Genomic DNA, 17749 nt, shown 5'->3' with positions numbered 1-17749 from the left:
TATCATTAACATGAACCGGATTTCTACTTTATTAACATGAACCGGATTTCTACTTTGTTCCAATTGTTGTCTAGAATCTGGCTTACTTTATGGTACTTTAAAATAAATACTTTTTTTGCATTGCCTTTTCACCAATATGTACAGTAATGAAAAATGTTGGAACAAACCTCTAAGCAGTTTCACCTCTTCAACTCCCTCGGCTCTATCCAGTGAGCTACTACAGCTGTCTACACTGCACAGCCACAGCGTGACTAGACAGACACTGCAGGCCTCTTGAGGTCACTGCATGCTTCTTCCTTCTCAAATTCAGAGGGTAACCACCATCCATCCACTCTCCAAAACAAACCAGAGGGATGCAGGGGATGCCCCTTTCATGTCACAAGTAGGTCTTCCGGTCCAAATGTTCTCCCGTGTTCTGGTGTCACTTCATGAAACATCCAAGAGCCATGTTGTAAACCGTAACACTGTCAGCCATAGACGAGAGTCTACTAAGTTTGTAGTCCTATGCTCTCAAAGCCTTGACGATCGGCTGGGTCTACAAGTTCGCTCAAACCCACAGATCTGACTACTGCAGACAGCCTAGCTAATACTCATCTCTCTACAGACAATGCAATTCAGCAATGGATGATTTCAATGGCCTATTTCAATGGCAATCTGCCTCTCGGTAGGAGCCAAAATCAATACTGACAATCAGCTGTCAGTCGCACGAATCAGTGGCATGAAAGAGGTCAGTGCCTCCAGACATACTATATAGATATCAGAGTTGAAAACCTACCCTTCTGTCTGAACAGTAGTGCAAAATAGTGATGTGTATTGTCAAGTTGTAAAACAAAAGTAACATTTCTTTTTGGATAATAGGTGCATTTCATTATCTCTTTGAACTTGTTGGGAACCAATCCATTGGTTATGGACTAAAATCTAACACAGGCCCGGTAATAGGGATGGGGCAGATAAAGAGGGAAATCCTTGACTAAGCCATTTATAACTACATCAGTGTGATTTCAGCATTACAGTATTCATGAGGGCATGTACAGTGCAGTAATTTGTAATTCAAACTAATCCTTTCCAAATAGCCTATCTCTATTTAGGAACCCAAACGTCACTATTTATAATTGTCATGGTGACTCTTCTAGTTTGGCACACTGTCACCCGGTTTCCTTCCATCACCATATGTCTCCATCTATTCTATCTTGGTTATGGCAGTGTTTGGTTAACAGGGCCTGTGCATGCCGAGTGCAGCCGTGCCTAACCCCACTACAGCTAGCCAGACAGTGACTAATCCCCCTCAGGCCTGCATCCATCACAGAGACAAAAGCCTGGGTGTGAAGTCTACGGGGAAATCTCTGCGAGGATCAGAGTCTCTCTCTATCTCTCTCTCAGTTTCCAGACAATTGAAGGGGACTGACTGACAACATGGTGAAGCCACCCTCTCTGGGGAATAGGATAAGGATGTGGACTGTGAACAGTAACAAATAGGTTCTACTGTTATAAAGAGGAGCTTGTTCTTGTAACTTGGGTGATGTAGTGTGAACTCAGCTTCTCCCCTGTGTCCTTGGAAAGAATTGTGTTCTAACCTGAAAAAGAATACAGTCAGAAAAGTTTTTTATGTCAAAGGAAAATACAGCACATGTACAGTTCATTTGCTACAATACATGTCTGTACAATTGACCCTTCGCTAAGCCCCGCCCCCTTGCAACATTTTCCGGGCAAATCCAATTCCCCTTTTAACCACTGGGGAAATGCCCTCACAACGATCTCAACCTGTGTTAAACACAGACTACCCCTTGCTGATCAGGAGACTCTGGGTTATGTTGTGGTGGACTGTCATTACAATTGCTTCACGGGAACCTGGTAAAATGTATGAGACAGATATTTCACTGGATGTATAAATATGAAGCATCCATTTGGCATTTCCACTCACTACCAAATACGGTGGTGAGAGGAAGCCCGGTGCCTAGTACTGGGAGAAGATGGAGCAAGATGGATTCTGGCAAACATTCTGCTAATTTTCTCAAAGATTAAACATTTGATCTTAATACAGTTGTATGTTTCCAAAACTAGAATCTGTTACGAACAGAGTGGACAAAGTTTGTAGAATTCATCCTTTGCCAAACTTTTAAGAGTGCAAGTGTGAATTGAGTTATTGCACATGTGTACTTCACAGAGTAGGCGTTCCCTAACGGAAACATGCAAATACATGGTGGAACGTGCCAATAGGCTGCCGCTAGCTCATGCTTGGCTCTGCCCACCTCCTTGCTTGTTCTGCCCACTATGATTAATTTGCTCCAGTTGGAAATTACAGGCTGTGGTCTATCTTAATTATACAAATTTTTGGTTGCAGTATGGCTAGCCACTGGCTCTGAATTCATTGTCAGCATACAGTCAAAGCTACTAACCACTTTTGGAGCTAACTAGCTAGTGCTCTCAAATAGTATCCTGATGTTGACAACAGATGAGAGTTCTATTCATCACATGGCTAACTTAGTTAGCTATCATATATTTCATATTAAGTGGTTAGCTAGCTAGCTTTAGCAATGCTTGGTGGTCAATGAGACGGAGAGCTAGCTAACTAACCAGCTAAGCTAGCAAACAATGCAACAAAAGTATGATTTTGGATTCGAAATATACTCCATCAACAGTTTCTGCATTTCAGGAATCACAGTAGCAAATATTCCTGGTGCACTGTTAAATTATTTAGCCATTTAAACAATTCATTTTGAAAGAAAACTCTTATTTTTTTCCTCTGGCTTTCATGCTTTTGAGATGTGAGCTTGTCAAGTCCCGAGAGTAGAGTGGTAAGGAGGAGTCAACCGTGTCCAGAAGCGACTTCACCATTCATTTTCTGTATTCAGGGGTCACTCAATGATTGTTTTAAGCTTTGTTTTACTATTGACAGTTACAGCTGATTTGGGGATTGTATATCAATACACTCTCCTGAAATGTAAGTAATCAGATTTATTTGTTTCAGTCTCTGAATTGTTTAATTAAAAACTTTTCGCTGACAGTTCCTAATATCAGTGCATAAAAACTACAATCTGCCTCCTGAATTAACCAAGTGTGCATGTGCGCCGAGCACATGCCCACTAGGCCTGAGCTCATTTCCCCCGGCTAAACTAGCTGGCTAGTGGAATTATGCTAGTTTTCAGCCTCATTGCTAAACTTCATAAATACTGCACCCTCAACTTCAAAACACCTTTGCTAGTTATACAATCATGTAACTACAAAATTCGCTGGAAAGAAACTTGAAAATTATTTCTTATTTTGTTGAATAGTCATAACTGGTTCGCGATATCTGTTGTAAGATATCATTGCTACTTAACGCGGGTTCAAGTTCAGTTTTGAGATCCACTGGCTTCATTGGCGTAGTGTTAGCTGGATGTTTCTGACTGGTCTTGGAACTGTGACAACGGGCAGCTTCTTCTCGCTTGGCTCGATGGGATATGTAGTGATTTTGCCAACTCAGCCAGATACAGTGCATTTGGAAAGTATTCAGACCCCTTGTCTTTTTCCACATTTTGTTATGATACAGCCTATTTTAAAATTGATTAAATAGTTTTTTTTACCTCATCGATCTACACACAACGCAAATTTATTCAACATAAAAAACTGAAATACATAATTTACGTAAGTATTCAGACCCTTTACTCAGTACTTTGCTGAAGCACCTTTGGCAGCAATTACAGCCTCAAGTATTTTGGGGTATGACGCTACAAGCTTGGCACACCTGTATTTGGGGAGTTTCTCCCATTCCGCTCTGCAGATCCTCTCAAGCTCTGTCAGGTTGGATGGGGAGCGTTGCTGCACAGCTACTTTCAGGTCTCTCCAGAGATGGTCGATCGGGTTCAAGTCCGGGCTCTGGCTGGGCCACTCAAGGACATTCAGAGATTTGACCCAAAGCCACTCCTGCGTTGTCTTGGCTGTGTGCTTAGTGTCGTTGTCCTGTTGGAAGGTGAACCTAAGCCCGAGGTTCTTGAGGGCTCTGGAGCAGGTTTTCATCAAGGATCCGTTCATCTTTGCCTCAATCCTGACTAGTCTCCCAGTCCCCACTGCTGAAAAACATCCCCACAGCATGACGCTGCAACCACCATGGTTCACTGTAAGGATGGTGCCAGGTTGCCTACAGGCTTGGCCTTCAGGCCAAAGAGTTCAATCTTGGTTTCATCAGACCGGAGAATCTTGTTTCTCATGGTCTGAGAGTCTTTAGGTGCCTTTTTGCTGAGGAGTGGCTTCCATCTGGCCACTCTGCCATAAAGGCCTGATTGGTAGAGTGCTGCAGAGATGGTTGTCCTTCTGGAAGGTTTTCCCATCTCCACATAGGAACTCTTGAGCTCTGTCAGAGTGACCACCGGGTTCTTGGTCACCTCCCTGACCAAGGCTCTTCTCCCCCGATTGCTCAGTTTGGCCGGGTGTCCAGCTCTAGGAACGGTCTTGGTGATTCCAAACTTCTTCCATTTAAGAATGATGGAGGCCACTGTGTTCTTGGAGACCTTCAATGCTGCAAAAAATGTTTGGTACTCTTCCCCAGATCTGTGCCTTGACAAAATCCTGTCTCCGAGCTTTATAGACAATTCCTTCAACCTCATGGCTTGTTTTTTTCTCTGACATGCACTGTCAACTGTGGGACCTTATATAGACAGATGTGTGCCTTTCCAATTCATGTCCAATCATTTGAATTTACCACAGGTGGACTCCAATCAAGTTGTAGAAACATCTCAAGGATGATCAATGGAAACAGGATGCACCTGAGCTCAATTTCATAGCAAGGGCTCTGAATACTTATGTGAATAAGGTATTTCTGTTTTTTATTTTTAATAAATTAGCAAACATTTCTAAAAACCTGTTTTCACTTTGTCATAATGGGGTATTTTGTGTAGATTGCTGAGGGAAAAAAATATTTTATCAATTTTAGAATAAGGCTGTAAAGTAACAAAATGTGGAAAAAGTCAACGGGTGTGAATGCTTTCCGAAGGCACTGTATTTACACAGTATATACTACTCTTAATTTTTTTTAAACTGACTATCGTATTTGTTGATTAAATCTGACTTTATAAAAATGTAATGAGTAATCCAGGAATGTCACAAGTTAATTAACATGAAAAAACTCTATAATGAATGGCTAAATTATTTCCGGAAACGATCTTTCTCATCACTCTGTTGCCAGGCTTCCACTAGTTACCACAGCCAAAGTAAAACTTAGCTAGCCTGTCTAGGACAGGGGTTCCTCTAGCGCCACTCCTCCCACATTCCACTGAAAAGGCAGAGCGCGAAATTCAAAAAATATTTTTTTGAAATATTTAACTTTCACACATTAACAAGTCAAATACAGCAAATGAAAGATAAACATCTTGTGAATCCAGTCAACATGTCCGATTTTTAAAATGTTTTACAGCGAAAACACCACGTATATTTATGTTAGCTCACCACCAAATACAAAAAAGCACAGACATTTTTCACAGCACAGGTAGCTAACCAAACTAACCAAGAACCAACCAAACTAACCAAGAAACAACTTCATCAGATGACAGTCTTATAACATGTTATACAATAAATCTATGTTTTGATCGAAAAATTTGCATATTTGAGGTATAAATCAGTTTTACATTGCAGCTACCATCACAGCTACCATCAAAAATAGCACCGAAGCAGCCAGAGTAATTATAGAGACCAACGTGAAATACCTGAATACTCATCATAAAACATTTCTGAAAAATACATGGTGTACAGCAAATTAAAGACAAACATCTTGTGAATCCAGCCAATATTTCCGATTTTTTAAGTGTTTTACAGCGAAAACACAATATAGCATTATATTAGCTTACTACAATAGCCTACCACACAACAACATTGATTCATGGCAACAGTATTGATAGCGACAAAACCAGCAAAAGATATTAATTATTTCACTAACCTTCATAAACTTCATCAGATGACAGTCCTATAACATCATATTACACAATACATATATGGTTTGTTCGAAAATGTGCATATTTAGAGCTGAAATCCGTGGTTATACATTGGGAAAACTTAGCATCTTTTTCCCAGAATGTCCGGATATATTTCTGACACTCACCTATTCTGACCAAATAACTATTCATAAACTTTACTAAAAAATACATGTTGTATAGGAAATGATAGATACACTAGTTCTTAATGCAATCGCCGTGTTAGAATTCTAAACATAACTTCAGTACGACATGCAGCTTACGTTATAGCGAGAGCGCGCCCAAAATCTGGGCGCAAACTAATAGTAAACATGTTCGACAGATATATGAAATAACATCATAAATGGGTCCTACTTTTGATGATCTTCCATCAGAATGTTGTACAATGGGTCCTTTGTCCAGAACAATCGTTGTTTGGTTTTAGAATGGCCTTTTTCCCTCTCGATTTAGCAAGCAAAACTAGCCAAGTGGCGCTAAGCTCTCCTTCGTGTACAAACGCAGAGGACGGAACACGCCAAAACTCCCGAAAGAAATTCAATAATCTGATTAACCTTTTCTCAATAGGGGGGCGGCATTTCGACTTTGTAAAAATTCGTTCCCAAATTAAACTGCCTCGTACTCAATTCTTGCTCGTACAATATGCATATTATTATTACTATTGGATAGAAAACACTCTCTAGTTTCTAAAACCGTTTGAATTATATCTGTGAGTAAAACAGAACTCATTTTGCAGCAAACTTCCTGTCAGGAAGTGAGAAATCTGAAATCGGGCACTCTGTTCCAGGGTCAGTTTATTAATTTGCATGTAATCTATGGGTCGACATGCACTGCATACGCCTTCCCCTAGATGTCAGTAAGCAGTGAGAATTGGAATGGAGTGTCTAGGTAGATCTGAGGCCGTACAAAAGCTCTTGGAACCGGGGGTGCAATCTTTTCAACGTTCGTCATGACGCGAGACAGACCTCAGGATTGCATTCTGAAAAGCTCTCGTTATAGGAGTTAGATTTATCCGGCTCTGATTTTATTCGATATAGGTGTTAAAAACATCATAATGTAGTTAATTTAAACCGAGTTATATCAGTTTATATCAGTATATTGCGATTTTCGGTATTTTGTTTGTGCTGCGTTATGGTGAGTTGGACACGTTTTCGCCACATGGCTAATGTTTGCTGCTAATTCCAAAGTTGAAGACGACAATCTACAACCGAGCAACGATTATTCTGGACAAAGGACAACTTGCACAAGATTCTGATGGAAGCTCATCAAATAGCAAGAACTATTTATGATGTTAATTCGTTGTTCTGTTGAAAAATGTTAAACTATTATTCTGCCATTAATTTCGGTGCGGTCTCGCTTTAACGCACGCTGTATGTCGTAGTAACGTTAATTTTAAAAATCTAACACAGCGGTTGCATTAAGAACTAATGTATCTTTCATTTGCTGTCCAACCTGTATTTTTTAGTCAAGTTTATGATTAGTTATTGATTAGATTAGGTGCCTCTCCCAAGATTTCTCCCGACATTTTGTTTGCAGTTTGGCTACTATTCTCATTGTATAACCACGATTTGTGCCGCTAAATATGCACATTTTCGAATAAACCATATATGTATTGTGTAATATGATGTTATAGGACTGTCATCTGATGAAGTTTTGAGAAGGTTAGTGAAAAATTTAATATCTTTTGCTGGTTTATTCGCTATCGCTAACGTGCATGAATCAATGCTGCTGTGTGGTTGGCTAATATAAGCTAATATAATGCTATATTGTGTTTTCGCTGTAAAATATTGGCTGGATTCACAAGATGTTGGTCTTTCATTTGCTGTACGCTGTGTATTTTTCATAAATGTTTTATGATGAGTATTTAGGTAATTCACGTTGGTCTCTGTAGTTATTCTAGCTGCTTTGGTGAGATTTTTTGATGGTGGCTGCAATGTAAAACTATGATTTATACCTGAAATATGCACATTTTTCGAACAAAACATATGCTATACAATAAATATGTTATCAGACTGTCATCTGATGAAGTTGTTTCTTGGTTAGTGACTATTTATATCTTTATTTGGTCGAATATGTGATAGCTACCTATGCAGTAAAAAAATGGTGGAGAAAAAAAAGTTTGGTCTTTTGCTATCGTGGTTAGCTAATAGAAATACATATTGTGTCTTCCCTGTAAAACATTTTAAAAATCAGAAATGATGGCTGGATTCACAAGATGTGTATCTTTCATCTGGTGTCTTGGACTTGTGATTTCATGATATTTAGATGCTAGTATTTACTTGTGGCGCTATGCTAGGCTATGCTAGTCAGCTTTTTTACTGATGAGGGTGCTCCCGGATCCGGGATGAGTACCAAGTAAAAGTTAAACTATATTGAAAAAACATACTTTACGATGATATTATCACATTTATCAAATAAAATCAAAGCCGGAGAAATTAGACGTCTATAGCGAATGCTTTTCAGAAGCCAATACTGGTGACCTTTATGCGTCTTCCTGAACAAAGGAATTCGGGGTCATGTCATTCCAAGCTCTCTCTTTTGACCATAGAAATACCTAGAAACCCCATTTCACCTCTCACAGCCTATTGACATCTAGTGGAAGGCGTATGAAGTGCATGTATAGTCATAAATTTCAAGCAAATTGATAGGGAGGCCCTGGAACAGAGCCTCGATTTCAGATTTTTCACTTTCTGACAGGAAGTTTGCTGCAAAATGAGTTCTGTTTTACTCACAGATATAATTCAAACGGTTTTAGAAACTTGAGAGTGTTTTCTATCCAATAGTAATAATAATATGCATATTGTACGAGCAAGAATAGAGTACGAGGCCGTTTAAATTGGGCACGATTTTTCCCCAAAGTGAAAATAGCGCCCTCTATCCTCAACAGGCTAGAGTGTACAAATTCATGAAAACAAACATTTGATTTTTGATCTTAAATTAAGCGTAGGGTTAGCAGTGTGGTTAAGATTAGGGTTAATATTAGGGTTATGTTTAAAATCAGATTTTAAGAAGAGAAATTGTAGAAATAGGTAGGATTTATGACTTTGTGGTTGTAGTAACTAGTGACGACCCTGTTGCTATCCATTGGAGTGCTGCGATTGGTTTCCCAGATGGCTGGGGCGGGGCTTAGTGAAGGGTCAATTGAGTACAGTAGAGCATATCCTCAAACGCCTGGAACCAATTAACCAGAAGTCACACAAATTCTCCTTGACCTGTCCAGAGAAAGACACATTGGATCGTTTTGGCTCACTACTATTCATTTCTATTTGCAGGAAGACATTTTTAGAGTTTGAATAACCATACAAAAGTATTTTAAACCTCTTTTCCCACATTGCCACCCTGAATCCTTTCATGTATTAAAATGCGTCTAAAGAGATTATCACAGTGTGGGAGTCGTACTCCCGTTCAAACACAGACCACTCCTCTCAAAATGATTTAGAGTTTTTACATCGTCCAGCCCCCAAGGTTACTTCAAGGCTGCACAACAGTCCAACCAAAACCCTAATACAACAAAAATGAAGAAAGACTTTCATCTTTATGATAGGAAGGAGTTTGAAATATATGTCAATAACGGCCTGTGTAAAACTTGTCGTAAATATTGGTGGTTTTCTAAATGGTTCCCAGGTCAGAGGCTGAAATGGACAGCTTCTTGGGGTTCTTTGATCCTGTTTCTAACAGGGCTGCCTCGGAGGCATCCAGGGGAAGCTAATCATTGGCTCGCTGATTTACGACCGCATGAAAGAGGAAAGCTATTGGGCAATCCTCAACTAGTGCCAATACCAACACGTATCCAAACCTGAAATGAAAAACAGGATTTCCCTCTCTATATATAAAACTGTTTCATGTGTGAGACTTAGTCCATGCCTAACAGACTCTCCTCAAGGCTTTTGATAAAGAGTAAGTCTCTAGGGAATGATTGAAATAAAATATATATTAAGACTTGTCATCAACTGCTCCCTCTGCCATTGATGTAAACTGTAGAAGAGGTACTTCATTCAAGACTTTTGGGTCTCATCTATCCTGTACTACCTGGCTCACATGCCTCCTGTTTCACACCATGCAGAACATCAACATCTGACAGACCATATCACGTAATGAAACCAGTGCCATTGGTATTTTGACAGGAATCCCAATATTCAAATTCCTGAACAGTATTTGTTGCTTATCACACACATTTAAAATGTTGTATCATGAATGTTGATAGAGCAATGCATAATTATTGTGCATAAGTGTGCATAATGGTAGCTAACCATCTAAGCTGTGTTTATCATAAAACAAAGGCCCAGTGTGTTTTTAAGACCATAGATACCTAGATTAAGTGTATTCCCTGATTCCGCAAATCCTATCAAGTTATTTCTCTGCCTCCCTTGTTGAGACACCACTGGTCCATAGACGTGTTTTGACTTTGCCCATCCGAAACGCATGAAGTATGGCTCCTAGGGGATTCCAGGCAAATTTCCATGTTTTAGCACTGCTGATTTCAATATTTGGTTACCAGGGGAACCCGTCCACACGGCATCCGTTCTCCAAGGTCGGGAGGTCACTGGAGAGGCAGACAAAGTTCTCCAGGGGTTCTCCAAAACAGCATTCCTTGGCGAATCGCAAAACTACTTTAACCCTCAGTGGTGACAGTGCCGTCTGTTCCAGAGGAGTTGAAGACATTAGGATGAGATGCACAGGAGATGAAGACGTTGGGAGGAGATAACATTGTGCCCAGCATTTGGATGTTGTTACCAATATTGCAAAAGCCCACCTAGCATAGCCCTGTGTTGCTAATATCTCCCCAGACTTCTAAGATATGTCAGTATGGATAGGACCGCAACATGATCTCACAAACTCACTGACCTTTGACATTTATCCAAAAGACACAAACTGAGAGGGTAGGTGTTTGATTGGGAATTAGGCATAATGTCAGGCCACAAAGAGGACATCTTCTCTCCGATGTGAACCCAAAAGACCCCAGAGGGACAACGCCAAACAAGGCCAGACCAGTGTGTAATCAGCCCAGTGGAACTAGACCAAAACAAACCTCCGTCTCATGTTAATGAATCAGCACACCAGTCAGGAAGCTATGATATCATCGCTATCTACCGAGAGCGAGCTGAAATGGGCTCATTGACATCGGTCTGGGCCAACTGGGGGACCACCATGATGGATAGGCAAGATAATAAGGAGTAGGAGTCAGGGTGTCCTGTTGTAGAACTCTGTCCCACTGGTAGGAAGGCCATGTGTCACAGCAGTGGTCATAGACTGTACAGAGGGAGTACAAAGCATCTAAATAATACTAAGCACATGAAGATGATAGTGCTTACATTTGCAATAGCCTACATGTTAGCATTTTTTTATTTTTTATTATTGTTTTTTTTTGTCTTTAAAAAAAAAAATGGACCCCCTTTTCTCCCCAATTTCGTAGTATCCAATTGTTAGTAGTTACTATCTTGTCTCATCGCTACAACTCCCGTACGGGCTCGGGAGAGACGAAGGTCGAAAGCCATGCGTCCTCCGAAACACAACCCAACCAAGCCGCACTGCTTCTTAACACAGCGTGCATCCAACCCGGAAACCAGCCGCACCAATGTGTCGGGGGAAACACCGTGCACCTGGCGACCTGGTTAGCGTGCACTGCGCCCGGCCCGCCACAGGAGTCGCTATGAGACAAGGATATCCCTACCGGCCAAACCCTCCCTAACCCGGACGACGCTAGGCCAATTGTGCGTCGCCCCATGGACCTCCTGGTCACGGCCGGCTGCGACAGAGCCTGGGCTCAAACCCAGAGTCTCTGGTGGCACAGCTAGCACTGCGATGCAGTGCCCTAAACCACTGCGCCACCCGGGAGGCCCCACATGTAAGCATTTTAATTATATAGTATCAACATAATAAATGGTGTTATTACATGTACTACCACATTTGTAGACATGTTTTGGGAATCCCTCTTTGCTTCATCTTGATTTAAACAGTGATTGCTGAGATTAAAGCGATCATCAGCCATGCATGATTTGATGGAAGCCTCTATCTACAGTTATCACAAAATACCACAGCCTTCAAACCAGCTCCCCAACATATGTCTAAATATGATCCCATGGTCACAGTGTAAATGTTGCATCTTTAGTATGTCTGTGACATACACTGGCTGGGCTGATGATGGAATCATGGTGCACGCACAGTAGTTATTTTTTCAAACAACATTTAGTTTATTTTGTACATTACGCTATACAGGTTGAATCCTAACTTGAGTTTAATGTATGTACATTCCAACTTTTGAGTAAATTGTCGTTCTCAACTAACATCAAGGCGGTGACCCGTTCCTGTAGGTTCATGCTCTACAACATTCGCAGAGTACGACCCTGCCTCACACAGGAAGCGGCGCAGGTCCTAATCCAGGCACTTGTCATCTCCCGTCTGGATTACTGCAACTCGCTGTTGGCTGGGCTCCCTACCTGTGCCATTAAACCCCTATATATTTTGATTTGTTTAACACTTTTTTGGTTACTACATGATTCTTTATGTGTTATTTCATAGTTTTGATATGTTCACTATTATTCTACAATATGGAACATAGTAAAATAAAGAAAAACACTTGAATGAGTAGGTGTGTCCAAACTTTTGACTGATACTGTATATCCATTGATTCTTGAAGAATATAGCTTATAAATGAGTCATGAGCTGAGTTCAACTGTCACACTCCATGAGAACCCAAAATATAAGCTTGTTTTACTCCAATGTTTGTAAACATTGTAAATATAAACAAACACTGTATAGCCTCATAACATAGTTAAAACAATAATTTTATTGCATCCATAGCTCTGTCTATTAATCTGAGACTGGTTACATTTCTCCATGCCCAATCCCTCAGTTTTATACCAAAGCAGAGGTGGGGCGACCGTTTTGTTATTGTTTCATCTATGGATTTGCCCTTTAAACAGCTGCATATTATCAAGATGTCAAAGTGTCACCAACAAAAAGGTAAACAATAGACCTATAGCAAATGCAGCATATGGCATTCATTTTTCACATGTAAATAGCACTTTTTAGTAGTACTCAAAGCATGCCATTCCACAAGCGCAGCATTTATTTTTCAACTCGAATCAATGAGCCCAATAAGTCCTCCATTACAACAAAATAATAAAGAACAGAGTAGGGCTGGCTAATAAGTCCTTAGTTTTGGGGTCATGCTCAGGTAACACAATTTGGCTAATTTATACGTCCATATTTCCGAGTCCTATTCTTGAAGATCAAGGGGTATAACATTTATTGGAATGACTGGAATTCTGATAGACTTTGGTTTTTAATGTAAACATATAATTTAATTGTATTATTATATGTACGTAGTAGAAAGCGATGGGTTAGAAGAAGCCTACATAACCAACCCATGAAGTAAAATGTAGCATCCATATATGGCCAGCTATGTAAACTTTAACATTGATTTATCCTGCAATAGATGTCCTTCAATTGGTAACATAAATTGTTGTCTTTATCTAATGCCTCTTAAAAAGAAAGTAATCTAAAAGTAACTAAATGTAATCAGAGTTTGGGTAATCCAAAAGGTATGTTACTGATTACAATTGTGGACAGGTAACTAGTAACTGTAACAGATTAAATTTAGAAAGTAACCTATCCAACCCTGACTACATCCTGTCGCACATCAAATTGAATAATACCCTTAGGGGAATTCATCTATTGCTTAGAAACCATATCATTAAATAACAAACAGGTAAAAGGACATAAAGGTAAAATATACTATATTTGGTAATCCCTGAACTTGTACTCAACAGCAGTCCTGAGAGACTGTCACGTTTCTGACCTTATTTCCTTTGTTTTGTCTTTATTTTAGTATGGTCAGGGCGTGAGTTGGGGTGGGCAGTCTAGTTTTGTATTTCTATGTTTTTCCTATTTCTGTGTTTGGCCTGATATGGTTCTCAATCAGAGGCAGGTGTTTTGTGTTGTCTCTGATTGGGAACCATATTTAGGTAGCCTGTTTTGTGTTGGGTTTTGTGGGTGGTTGTCTTCAGTCTTTGTGTGTCTGCACCAGATAGAACTGTTTCGGTTTTCACGTTTGTTGTTTTGTATTTTGGAAGTGTTCAGTTTTTTGTCTTTTATTAAACATGATGAACACTAATCACGCTGCGCTTTGGTCCTCTCCTTCCAAAGAAGAAAACCGTTACAGAGACGGTAGAAGAGAAATGCAACCCTTCATTTCAAACTGGCATCACCTCAGTCCAGGCATTTCACTGCCCTGATCAGAACAATAACATCTTTCATGATATGCCTAGCAACTAATCCCTTGTTTGGCCATTCCACCGGTGGTAAAACGGGCTCGCAAGGCCCCGGGCTCGAAACTAACCAGGGGCCTTTTACATTCATTCAGCCCTGGGAAATCACAGCTCCTGTAAAATCCATAGTGTCGAAGCATCACTACATTGGAAGTGTGACGCTGTTTACTGCTTTTCCCCATTTACCATGAAGTCACCTTGTTTCTACCCCCTGAGTGAAGTTTCATAACTGTGTTCTTCTCCTTAATGTGACATACTGCTTCTACGCTAGTCGTGCTTAGTGTACATGTACTCCGTACAGGAAAGCCAGTGTTTTATGGTGATTGGGCGCAGAAGACCTGGCAACTCTTAGATGTGAACGATAATATTCTGAAATGGAGAATGGGAATTTGGCTGGGAAACCAGAAGCACTGTCCAAACCCCAATGTTCCTCTACAAAGAGAAAAGACAAAACAGTGTTAATTTCTGCTCTAAAATCCTGCTGGTGTGACTGTGAATAAATTATGGATAATGACTGTTGTTACGCAACAAATATCATGAAATTGCCAATGAGCCGAAGTCAATATTATGAAACTGCCAATGAGCCAGAGTCTGGTCCTGGGTAGGGAAGCCAACTCTGAGCTAAGGTACGAATCCCACCCAGCGACTTTAGCTACAAACCCACTGTCTTCCCTCTAATCTATCTCCCCATCTCAATTTCTTAGCAACAAAAGTTATTTGGTCATATTCAGATTTATAGAATTGGTTTTATTTGATTGAGGGATGGATGGATTGATGGATGGATTAATGGATGGGTTGATTGATTTGAGATATGCCCATGAACTGCATTCCCCTCAATATGCACACAACTTCCTGTCCCAGCTCTGCATGGTTACTGGATCAGAGTTCCCACTGAATAGCAGGAGTGTGAAATCAGACTGCAGTCAGGGTCTACGTGAGTGTTCATTCCAGTCGGTGACATGACTGATACCAACAAACCTCAGAAAACAGGAACGTCATGGCGAGAGTCAAGCAATACACACACCTCAATTACTCTGTTTAAAAAGCTGAGCATTCTTGCTACGACATCTCAAGTAAATATATGACAGAATGATTACTTCTTTGTATAAGTGCTGACCGAAGCCAACTCAACATTCTTGGAGTAGACACCCCATGGATTGCAGTTTACTATGTTCCATAAACTATCACATTTAAAGGTATGACCCAGATGCAGAAGGTGTAGAAGTAACAAGAGTTTATTACAACCACAGGGGCAGGCAATTGACAGGTCAAGGCAGGCAGGGGTCAGTAATCCAGAAAGGGTGTAAGGGTCCAGAACGGCAGGCAGTCTCAGGGTCAAGGAAGGCAGGGGTCACAGTAATCCAGAAAGGGTGTAAGGGTCCAGAACGGCAGGCAGTCTCAGGGTCAGGGCAGGCAGGGGTCAAAACTGGGAAAGACTAGAAAACAGGAGCAAGAAACAGGCAGAAGCAGGGAAACAAACACTGGTAAGTTCTACAAACAAAACAAACTGGCACAGACAAACAGAGAACACAGGTATAAATACACAGGGGATAATGAGGAAGATGGGCGACACCTGGAGGGGGGTGGAGACAATCACAAAGACAGGTGGAACAGATCAGAGCGTGACAATAAACCATGTTCATATTGGGAAAATAACTATTTAATATGATCTAAGTTATTTATTAGCTGATAGACAGCAATTTTACAAATGGAATGTGACTTCTCTTGTCTTTTGTGACATCTGCCAATACATTTTCAAGATTTACACACATAGTTTTGGAGTAACCATAGTTTTCTTGGAAACTAACCGTGGGAGTTTTTTCATACAGTAGGTAAAGATAATCATAGGACTCAATAGAACAGCCCTATTTACACACTAGCTCTCAAAGGTAAAGTAAATTCACCCAAAAGGGTTTTTCGGTTGTCCCCATAGGATACCCTTTTAGGTTCCAGGTAGAACCATTTTGGGTTCCATGTAGAACCCTCTGTGGATATGGTTGCACATGGAACCCAAAAGAGATCTACCTGGAACCAAAAAAGGTTCTTCAAAAAGGTTATTCTATGGAGACAGCCAAATAACCCTTTTAGGTTCTAGATGGCACCTTTTTTTCTAAGAGTGTACTGTAAAAACCTACTTTAACTAGTACTGCTAGCAACTAAACATCATGCAGTTTTGTATAGTTCGAATGAAGAAACACCTCCTACTACTACTACTCTAGGCTCCCTTCACAGGTAAATTATTTCAGTTTTTCAGAATTATATACAGTGCATTTGTAAAGTATTCAGAATCCTTGACTTTTTCCACATTTTGTTACGTTACAGCCTTATTCTAAAATTGATTAAATACAAAAAAAATCATCATCAATACCCCCATAATGACAAAGCGAAAACATAAATACCTTATTTACATAAGTATTCAGACCCTTTGCTATGAAACTCGAAATTGAGCTCAGGTGCATCCTGTTTCCATTGATCATCCTTGACATGTTTCTACAACTTGATTGGAGTCCACCTGTGGGAAATTCAATTGATTGGACATGATTTGGAAAGGCACACACCTGTCTATAAAAGGTCTCACAGTTGACAGTGTATGTCAGAGCAAAAACCAAGCCATGAGGTCGAAGAAATTGTCTGTAGAGTTCCGAGACAGGATTGTGTCGAGGCACAGATCTGGGGAAGAGTACCATAACATTTCTGCAGCATTGAAGGTCCCCAGGAACACAGTGGCCTCCATCATTCTTAAATGGAAGAAGTTTGTAATGTCGTGTCTTTGGCTATGCCGGATTAAGTGTTATGACATGCTATTCTATAAAATCCTTTCTCCGTAATAACTATTACCTGATTGAGCTAATCATGTAAATGTAATTAACTAGAAAGTCGGGGCACCACGAAATAATATTTATAGAGCTGTTATCTTCCGAATAAACTCTTAAAGACCTGTAATATTTTACATCAATAGCAGTCAATATTAATCGTCACCTTATTTCAGTCTCATCTGAAAGTTGTAAATCTTCACGAACCCTGGCTAACAAGTTGAATCAGCAATACAAAATTGGGTTTAATTATTTATTTACTAAATACCTAACTAATCACACAGAATTACACATACACATAATTAATCATAACTTGATTACAAATTACGTCATAAAAGAAAACGTCCCTAGCGGGCGGAACAGATATGACAGCTTGTTACACAAAAGAAAAGGGGCTGGGTTTGAGTGAAAGAGCGGGAAGACTGAGGAACAAAGGGCGAAGCTGTGCTATCGTAAATACAATATATTATGCATTCTAAATTACCGCCCATTTGGAAAAGGAAAATGCAATAAATATTTACTCTGAGCTGCGCTTCGGTAGGTTGGTGGTAGATGGAAGGCCGTGTTGCCCAACCGAGTCCTTTGTCCTTTGAAGAATGTCTCTGGTGGTCAATTGGATAGTTGTAGTAACGTCGTTGTGTGGTAGACGGGATACTCTGTCTATCCTAATTTATGTTTGCAGCTGCTGTTGCTAACTCAACGGCTAGGCGGTATCACTTCTGTAGTG

Source organism: Salvelinus namaycush, chromosome 31 (genome assembly GCF_016432855.1).
Source record: "Salvelinus namaycush isolate Seneca chromosome 31, SaNama_1.0, whole genome shotgun sequence".
In the NCBI taxonomy this organism is placed as follows: domain Eukaryota; kingdom Metazoa; phylum Chordata; class Actinopteri; order Salmoniformes; family Salmonidae; genus Salvelinus; species Salvelinus namaycush.
This window is presented reverse-complemented; position numbering follows the sequence as displayed.